Raw genomic sequence first — 10,044 nt, 5'->3', positions numbered from 1 at the left:
GGGCAGCAGCTTCCCCACGCCCCCCCAAAGCCGTTGGAAACATCGGAAACAACAGGGAACTGCCAAAGCCACAAACTGGTACTGGTGCTTCAGCCCCGTCCCGCCAGCCACCCGGGGCTCCCCCCACACCGCAACACCCAGCAACGCAGCTGAGACCCCCCCTTTTCCCGTGGGGTCCCTCTCTGCACAGAGGGGTCTCCCACAGCACCTCCCACCCCTTTCTGGGGGTTGTGTTTTGTTCAGCTCATGGCTGGGGCTCCCGTTGGGAACTGCTGACTCCGGGCGTCCCACCCCCTTCCCAGCTGCAAACTGCCCAAAGAAGTTAAGCTGGGCTAATATCGGCTTAGGCTGCATTAGGGCGGCAGCAGCAGAGCCCCGGTGTAACCCTTGAGGCACTGGAGGCTCCGCATCCCAGCGGTGGGAGCCTTATCCCAGCTCCTGGCAGATGGGCAAAACTCACCCCTTCTCCTACTGAATATTCCATGGTTTGGCACTTCTCCTCGTCACGCTGGAAGCCTTACGGCTCCTAACAGGCTGGAGGCAAAGGCTTTTGGATCTAAAACTGCAAAGCCTTCCTGCAAATGCTCCATTTAAAATGAAAGGCAGCATTTCATTCCCCCCCCCCCCCCCCCTTTCAGAAAAGTCATCAAAAAGTGAAGTTTCTGACACTGAGAAAGTCTGCATTGCCAGTCCCAGTCTGCTAAATTAGAAACTTCACAGATAGAGTAGAATAAATGTGAATCATCTGACTCAATAAAGGAGAGTAACTGTTGCCAACATCATCCTTACATTGTTACATATATTAAAAGCAAAGAAAAAAACTGGCATTTGAGCCAAAACCAGGTTTTATTAATTTACACCAGTAATAACAAAACCAAACCCGTTCGTTTGTGGTGGCAAAATAATTAATATTTAAGATTCGAGAGGTCTGGCTAAGACATTTATCCTAACTAAAAGAACATTCCTTCCAACCGAAAGCCGACAGACTCTGCTTGCTTCCCACTCCCCGCTTCTGAGCTGAGATAACGCTGGGCGGGCCGCCCCCCCCGGGCCCCACCACCAGCCTCACCCCAGTCTGCCCTGTTATTTACTGGTCCACCCCTTCTTAGAACTGTGGCAGTTAGCAAAGCACTCGGGGTGTCCACCCCTCCGGGATGGATACCTGGCTTTGTTAATACGGAAATTATTTTTTTCCTCACCTCTTTCTTTTTTTCCCTGGAACCCTACGTAGGCTGGACCTCTGCAATTGCTTGGCAGGGCAGGGGGGAGCAGAGGGGGAGGCGCTGTCTGAACTCTCTTTCACTGTTACCACAGTTAAAAAAGTTTCCGTCTGACCTGTCCTAAATTGCACTTGTGAAGTTGTGCACTGGGAGTGCAGGATGGAGAATTCTCAAAGGACACTTAACACTCATGAATGAAGAGAGTATTTAATGAGATTTCGGGCAGGCTTGGCGAAGGGCACTCCTTTGGCTCAGATGTGGGTATTCTGCAATCAGGCTCAATTCATAAATTTGCCAGGGTAAGGCAGGGAGTACTGGCCTAAATGGTCTGCAAGTGTAAATCAGCATCACGGTGCTGGCTTAATGGGACCTCAGCAATGTTCACCAGCTCAGGTTCTTGCCCCTTCATTCCTTGTGAGCCACAGCTCCACAGAAACTTTGTAGTTGGGAAAATATTCCAGGTGTGTGAGCAGCCCCAGGCTGGCTGGGTACTTGAGTACCTGTAGCCTATGGATACAACACAGCTGTGTTCGTGATGGAGCGCTCCAGAGGGGATGTGGGAATGCTGATTTTCAATAAATATCGGATTAAAACCAAGCTACTCTGACACATCTATTTATAAGAGAATCATAGAATCGTTTAGGTTGGAAAAGACCTTTAAGATCATCCAGCCCAACCATTCCCCTACCCCTGCCATCCCACCACTAAACCCTGGCCCTAAGCACCTCGTCTGCCCGGCTTTTAAATCCCCCCAGGGATGGGGACTCCACCACTTCCCTGGGCAGCCCATTCCGGTGCCTGACAACCCTTTCTGTGAAGAAATTTTTCCTAATGTCCAACCTAAACCTGCCCTGGCACAACTTGAGGCCATTTCCCCTTGTCCTGTTGCCCATTACCAGGGAGAAGAGGCCGACCCCCACCCCGCTACAGCCTCCTGTCAGGTTTTCTTTCAAGCACCCAGCGGTAATGGATGCTCTTGCCTGCCTCCGTGGAGATGACAGCGGGTGATATCTCCTCAGCATAGGTGGAGGCCTTCAGTGAAACAAAGGTTTTAGGACAGCTTCAGGCCATTCCACCTCCCCGGTAAATACCCTGAGCAGTTATTCCCTTTCTCTTGTCTTGCTTTCGTTGCACGTAGAGACAGCGTAAGGACTCGCTTGCTGGAATAACCATAGGAGAGACACGAGACGGAGCAAAGGGAGAAAACTGGGTTTAGGCTTCCTACATTAGGGGAAGGTGGACATAAGAACACTCTTAAGCAATATGCAGAATAAAAGCTTCCCTAATGACCCAGTGTTTTCTGCCAGCTGATTTGCAGAGCAGAGTAACCGGGAGAGCATTTTATGGGAAGGCAGCCCCCTTTTTTGGACACGTAGCCAAGGGAAAGCACGCCGTTCGCCATAAACAGGGCTTTGCTCTAAGAGCCTTTGGCGCTGGAACCTGGAGGACACTTCAAGCATGCATCCGATCCTCCCACAGATGGATTCTCTGTGCTCTGCAGAACATGGGGCTGGCGGGGCTGAGCCCCGAGGCGCTGAGCACCCAGGACCCGGCCAAGGCAAGAGGAGTGACAAAGCTCTTTGTGCTTCAAACCAGGACTCAAGCGACTTCTGCTTCTGTAGAAAACTGCCCCAAACTGACCCTCACCTTAGCGCGTTAGGTAGTGGGGAGGTTTGTACTCTGCAAGTACAAAGGAAATAAGACTTCACCCTTTGTGCTGATTACGGCTCAGTCTAAACCCCAGTGAGATCCAACTACCAGTGAAATCAATGGAAAGACTTCAAAGGACTTTTATGGGATTTGGCTGAGACCTCACCTGTCCAGGGGGAAAAAAAAAAAGAAGGTGTATCAGTAAATCACAGAGCTTTTAATGCTCACAGTCAAACACAACGTGGAAGAAGAGTACCGTAAGAGAGAGTAACGTACTGAATCCTCTGTGCTTTTATGGTTTATCAAAATGAATGAGAAACACAGATTAAGGTTGAATTCTAACCAGAGTGATGCTTATGGCCAGGAGGATGCAGAGCCATCAGAGCAGCTAACCCAGGCTGTACCACCAGGAAACCACACCGGGCTCGGAGCCGGAGCCGGCCCGCGAGCTCCTGGGCTTTCATCGCTCCACAGCCCAGAGTCCCACACGGCACTTCGAAATTCTGAGGATAACTCAATAAAAACGGCTGCTTCGTCTTTCAGGACATTCCCATAACCCAGGGCCACAGCTTTCGTTACCGAACAGAAATCTGCCAACAGTATCTCTACGTGCCTTAAGGCCCATCTACGGAAAATCCTGCTGCGACTAGAAATAAAACCCAGCCACAATTAAAATAATGAAAGTCACGTCAAAGATGGGGGAACTTTACTCCCTCATGTTTCTTTTTAGCAGTCAATTTTTCCTGTCTGTGACTTTTGGTGACATATTATGCCTGTGTTGATTACACAGTATATATTTTTGACCATTTACAGAGAGCAGCAGGAAGGAAACATGCTGCGTGAATAGAGGATTAATTCAATAATTAAGAACATTACCGTGAAACTACCAGGCAAGTGTTTCTGCCTCCTCTCCCTTTAGCCCTCCATTTCCTTACACCACAAGGACACCAACGGGATGGCAAAGGAACAAAAATAAACCCACGATGATGATTTTATTGCTTACGCAGCTCTTCCCAGCTGTCATCCTCCAGTTTAAAGGCGTCCAGAAGCAGCGGCTCCATTTTGCAGCTGAGCACGGCGGGTGTGGCACGCAGGGAGGTGCAGGGGCCATATCCTGCCCTGGTCCCAGGGACCCCCTTCTGCATCCTGGTGTGTCAATGGGGCTGGCACCCACCACCCCCAGACCCCAACCACAGCCCGCACCCCGCTCCTGCACCCCCAGCAGCCAGGGCCTGGCACTGGGCTGGAAAATGAGGGGAAAAGCAGGGGGGGGATTGGCATCGTCTCACAGCAGGGTTTTGAGAAAGCTGTGGTCGGGCTGTGGTTTGAGATGTCCTTAAATATTCAAAGTTAAATACTTCACTGAAACTTTCTCTCCTTCTGACAGTGAAAACACGTGGTTACGTTGTTTGAACGTTTTTAAACACTTGGTTTGTGTTTCAGGATCTTTGCTCTTGCTTTAGGGGGGTTTGGGGATTTTGTTAACCTAAGCAGCAATGGGGTTATTTGTATTTTTGTTTCTCCTCGGTTCCACTTTCTGGTTTTCACACCCTGCAGCACGCTGTACGTTTCTGTGCCTGGCACTGCTGTAACACTCCTGTAAAAGCTCTCCTATTTTCCCAGATATTTTCAAGCCCTCATGAAGGTGTTTCTGTCCCTGCTAACTTTTACAAACTCTCCCCAAGTCTGTCTATGGCGGCACATAAGCGAATTTTCAGTTCAGAGATATATGGCACCCTTCCGCTGCCTCCTTGCTGTCAAGGCTTTTCCCCATCCCCAGCTCCCTTCCCTGCTGCAAAAACAGCCCTTAAATCCTCCTTTCTGGATATTTTAAGAATATTTTTAAGAATCTCAGACACTTGGAGCAAGGTTTCAAAGAGTTAAGGTGGGGGGAGGCTCTCAGACAGCTCATTCTTCAGCCTCAGTGACCCAGAGCTTTGCCTTTTCAAATGTTTTTGACTAAATGAAGGGAATAGAGGATATGCAAATGCCTTTTTCCGAAAGGAAACACAGCCCTGAATTGTTGTTGGCAGGTCAGAGCATCACACCACCCTCAGCAGCCTCTCAGCTGCTGGGATTTGCCTGGCTGGGGAGAGGCGGCGGGCACAAAAAAAAAAAAAAAGAACCCTTTTCAGGCAGAATAAAACCAGGACTTGGGCATTCCACAGAGGCGGAGGGAGGAAGGTCCCTGGGGATCCCTCTCCCAGTGTCCCCAAAACCCCAGCTGATTCCTAAGAGTTACGGCGAGTGGTTTTACCCAAAACCGAACGGTAAAATATAAGTAAAATACATTTAACATTTCAAAAGGGGTTCTAATATATCTGTCTTTTTTTTTTCCCTCCACCATTTGAAAGAAGCTTGAAACAAGCTCTAAATAACATTCCTTCCACTTTTTATTCCCAGATACTGGTCTCTGCAGAAAAGACGTGTAAATCCACATCATTCACATCTCTTGTCATTTCAGTGCAAGTTTGGCTTCGATCGCATCCAATTCATTTAAATCAACCACAAGATGATTTACACTCTCTCTAGATACTTCTTCAAAGAGAAAAAAAAAAAAAGTTAAGTCAGCTTAGCAATTTCAACGTTGGCTCCTGTGCTGACCAGCTCATACTTGCCCTTGGGGAAAAAAAAGAAAATAATAATCCCAGTTTAGCAACCACCTCAGTGCATTCCCCAGCTGCGGCTCTCAGCTGGTGCCATCTAGCAGCGACTGGGCCACGCTGGTGATCACAGCAATGCCCGTGCTGCTCACTGAGTCAATTTTAGGGGTTTGGTAGCCCTAGGAAAGGAGCTGCTTGGTGCTCTGGAGGCAGAGGGGAGCATGGCTCTGGCCCTTGCCATGCAGAGGCACTCGCACATCCTTCCCCAAGGGGCCGGTCCAGAGCCTCCATCTTTCCCCTGGCCCCATCGCCAGCCCGCACGGGGCACAGCCCAGGGGCTGCTCTTGCTTGTGCATGGGGGCAACACAGCCTCAATTTCTCGATGGCTAGTGGGAGAAGGAAAGGTCATTTTAGGTCCTTTCCTTCTCAGCCATGAGCAAACTCAGTGGCTTGGCTTGCCTGGCCCAGGGAAGGAAGGCTGCACAGCTTTTCATCCAACAACAGATCAAGTGGTGGCCCAAAGGGAGCCATGGTCCCCTCTGCACCTAGCCATGCTCTGCCTGCACTCTCCACAGCAGGAGAACCCCATCCTTTCCATGGCTGCCCGCCAGGCTGAGGAGGGGACCTGGCCCCAGGACCAAGGTGGGCCCACATGGGCAATGGTTTCAGAGAGGAGGCTGGGCTGTGGGTCAGGAAGGAAACAGCGGTGCAAAGCAAATGGCTTGGCTGAGACATCACGCTGGCATCCAAACAAGCAGGATCTAGGTTAGTCATAAGCAAATCTGAACTGAAACTTGGAAGATTTTGGAGCAAAAGTTCCTAGAACAACTTTCCAAAGTGGAAGTGTGCTTGCAGCAGGGAGAGTCACACATCTGCTGAAGGGCCAGGCAAGGTGGCACCCCACACCATGTCCTGCCACCTCAGTGCTTGACCTTCTGGACCTGAAGATGCAACTCAGCCTTTGCAGTGACCACAATATGGCTGATAGCCTTGAAGGCAACCATCCTTCATCTGTGGTCAAAGCACAACCCCAGATGTCCAGATGAAGCATCCAGGTGTCCATTCCTTGTCATGGAACTGGTGCTCCCCTCCTTCCTACCATCACTAAAACCCTCAGCAGTGAGAGTGGTGAAGGTGGTCTTGGAGTTTGGCCACTAGAAGATGAGCTTATACAGGTAACCACCTCTGCCACAGGCAACAGTGGATGAAAGACCCTTCTCTGGGGTTGTTATTTTTCCGAATCACCCAGCATCTGACCACTTGTGCAGCATTCCCATCGGACAGGAATTGCTGCTCCCTGTGCCGACATGGCTGACCTCAGTGAGCAAAGCCACGTAAGAAACCCCAGGTATCTCTGGAGCCCGTTGGCCTCACCAAGGCCAACCCTTCCAACACTGATTTTGCAGCGATGAAATGGAAAATGTTCACTGTAGTTTACACGTGGTGATTCTGAGATTGTATCTACACCACAGCAGCCACACTGTTGAGCAAATGGAAATGTGAGCTGCAGTCTTGCAACACCATAGCACACCGGTCTAAATATAAAGACTTTTCCTCCCTTAATTGGGGGTTTCCTAACAAGATGGTGATTTCCACTGAATGATACTTTTTTTTGACAAGTGACACTTTTTTCCCATGGCGCAAAAGAAAATGACTTGGACAAGGTGGTTGGATTTATCTTCTTTCTATATTTTTGAGAGTGGTATACCACGCAGCACAGAAGACTGAAAAGCACCTTGTGTGGCTAAGAGGGACAGCAAGTGCAATGCTTGGGTTTTGTGGGAGAATCAGCACCTTTGGCAGGGTCTTGCCAAAGCGTGCCGTGAACTCAGCCCGTGCCAGGCAGGGGTTGCATTTTTACCCATACTTTTCCAAAGTATCTGCTACACGTTGTACCTACATCACTGCTTGTAAAAGCCCAAGCAGCAAGTAAAGAGTGGGCGAAGCACAGCTGCAGGAGTGAGCGTGGAGACCAGCTCCAGGGCCCTGCGGGATGGCCCAGGGGGCTGAACTACCCCTGCGGCTTTGAAACCCTTCCTGCCTAAAAATCCCCACTCGTCTCAGTGATGAGCTCATCTCCTTTCTCATCACCAGCCACCAAGTTTTCCATAGTGCAGTCTCCAGTAGAATGATAAAATATTTATAATTGTCTCTATGTACATACCTATATCTTCCTATATAAGGAAGAAGCAGAATCAGGCAAAGGCTCCGGCCCCCTCCCTCCCTCGGCCTCGCCTGCCTCCCCACCGGCCACAGCTCACTTTGAAGGCTCCAGGCAGAAGGAGGATTTGACACAGTGAATGACTTGTCATCCATAAGCGCTGATAGCACACTACGGCAATCAGTCCGAGCCCAGCAAAACATTTACTCACATCATGCTATGCGGTATCAACACTAAGTTCCTCGGAGTCTCTGAAAAAGGATTTGCAAAGACTCTGAATCAGTACGTTGGGGAAGAAAAGGCCCTGGAGGGGCAGGCACGGCTCATAGCAAACTGCAGGAAGGCACAGAAAGGAGAGCGAGAGCTCCCACTGGGGTTTCATGGATTTTACAGATATATTTCAAGCACATTTATTCATATTTTAAAGCCACGTGCTCTCTAGTACACCTTACTCCACTGCGTTTGACTAGTTCTCAGGGCATGAGGGTACCTGGGTTCGGGAGCTCTGTAAGCCCTCCCATTCAGAGGGAGAGGAGGAGAGAGGCCGAAGCAATTTGGACACCAGTACCTTCTCCAGCAGGGACAAGGCAGGAGGGCTGCAGGAACGGAGCGCTGCAGGCAGCCTTCCTCGGAGCCACCCATGCTCCTGGCACCCGCAGCCTGGCAGGGATGGTGGCAGGGACAGATGGGACCCCGGTGCCAAGGACCTGCAGGGCTTTGGCTTTGCATGGTAGCACAAGAGACATAAATAGCAGTGATGGAAGAAACTCATTACTTGTATTGATCCATCACCAAAGAGCGCATGCAGAGAGCACTTAAACTGTATTAATAGATGTTGTTCTTTCCTGTTCATTTCTGATCAGAAAGAGGGCAATTAAGTCAATTAGGTTTTTTGGGGTCCGTATGAAGAAATAATCTAGCAAAGCCAAGAAAAAAGCCACAGGGAAAAAAGCTGCCCTCGATGCCTGTGCATCTGTCAGGAGGCAAATGCCTGTGTCTCGTTACCTACCATCACCTCTTCGGCCTCATCCAGACTGGCCTCTAGTTACCTACAAGTTGTTCAGGTGCTTGGTTGTAACTCCACAGGGATAAAGGAAGAAGATGCTGGTATTTCTCGCAAAGATCTCTCAGAAATATAACAACAATGAAAGGTTTAAACCCCATGGTGCTCTGCAGTGTTTGGACATCAAAACAACAGCGATTATACCCTTACTCATGTAATATTGTATTTCCCTGTTCCTGGCTTGCTCCCAAGTCAGCTTCCCTATTTCTGTGGGTATTTGGTTAATTTGGTTTACCATCTGCCTTCAAAGCTTTTCCCTTCTTTTCATTACTTGAGTATATTTGTAATATCCATAGTAGCGTGGAGACAAGAATCAAATAAATGTCTAGATTAGTCCAGAGCAGCAGAGAAAAATTGCTACATGCTGTCTTTCCCTGCAAGCAAGCAGGGAAATCCAAATACATTTACTCCTTCCTTTGGATGGCATCTAGCAATTGTTTAAATGGAGCAGTAATAGAGGGATGGAGAATAAAAGCGACTAAATATACCTCATCAAGTATCACAGGCTTTGCCTCTTGTGCAGCAGCCAGCACTCCATGGGCTGAGCTGAGCAGCCCCGGGCATCTGCTCCGTTTTGTACAGAAAGCACAGCAGGAAATATTTCTTATCCAGAGACCTGAATTTCAGGGCACCCTCAGGGAGCCCTGTGTCAGAACGCAAGAGCTGGCCGTGGGACAGTAGAACTCTACTGCAACAGCAGATGAACCTCCTGCTTCCTCTGCAAACATGTGCTGAGAAATATTTGGAGATGTGCTGGTGGGGAGAAGGGACACCGAGATGGCAGAATTCCCTTCTTGTGCCTCCGCACACGGGTGCAGGCACCCACTGGGGCCTCCAGCAGCTGCCAGGAGTCAGGAGAGCAAACCCTCCTCTTCCTCACTGGAGGACAGGACTGACAGGGTGGGCAAGGAGAAAGAAGGAGAGCGAAGAGGAGAAAGAAGGAGAGCGCAGAGGAGAAAGAAGGAGAGCGAAGGCCTCTGGGATTTCTACTTTTACTCAAGAGGAGAGGAGCAAGCAAACTGTAACCTCATCCTGCTTCAACCAAGCCAGCCTAATGTGCAAATCCCTGGGGGAATTTGTTGTTAGGTAGGTTGGGTTGTTTTATTTTACTATACCACTCTGAGCATCCCTCAGACCATCCAAGTCTACACGTTAGGAAATAATTACCTTTGTCTTTCTCCGAATTCTACCTTTGTTTCATGAGGTGAGCATTGCAGACCTGTTCTCAACTAGTCAAAACCCTTGTAACGATGCCAGAAATTAATTTAAAATCAACAAGTGGGCTGTAATGGCCAAGGAGCCCCTTGTTCAATAAATCAGCACAGCTACAGTGACTCCTTTGCAGCA

At 49.4% G+C, this 10,044-nt stretch overlaps 1 protein-coding gene across 4 annotated transcripts in view; it reads right to left on the bottom strand.

Annotated features, from left to right (window-relative positions):
- The window catches only part of ACSL6 (acyl-CoA synthetase long chain family member 6), a 55,210-nt gene extending 47,751 nt beyond the window's left edge, over nt 1–7,459 (bottom strand). For 3 of the 4 annotated variants that reach the window (XM_009646973.2, XM_035902741.1, XM_009646981.2), the window contains exon 1: nt 461–972. The gene's annotated coding sequence lies outside the window, so the exon portion shown is untranslated. Of the gene's footprint in view, nt 1–460; nt 973–7,446 lie in introns of those variants that run through there. The other variant, XM_035902747.1, reaches the window with a different exon arrangement.
- Nucleotides 7,460–10,044: the final 2,585 nt, after the last annotated feature.

Source organism: Egretta garzetta, unplaced genomic scaffold, assembly GCF_000687185.1.
Source record: "Egretta garzetta isolate BGI_Z169 unplaced genomic scaffold, ASM68718v1 scaffold1, whole genome shotgun sequence".
NCBI classification, from domain to species: Eukaryota; Metazoa; Chordata; class Aves; order Pelecaniformes; family Ardeidae; genus Egretta; species Egretta garzetta.
The sequence above is the reverse complement of the archived record's forward strand: the minus strand, read 5'-3'. Positions and strand labels throughout refer to the sequence as shown.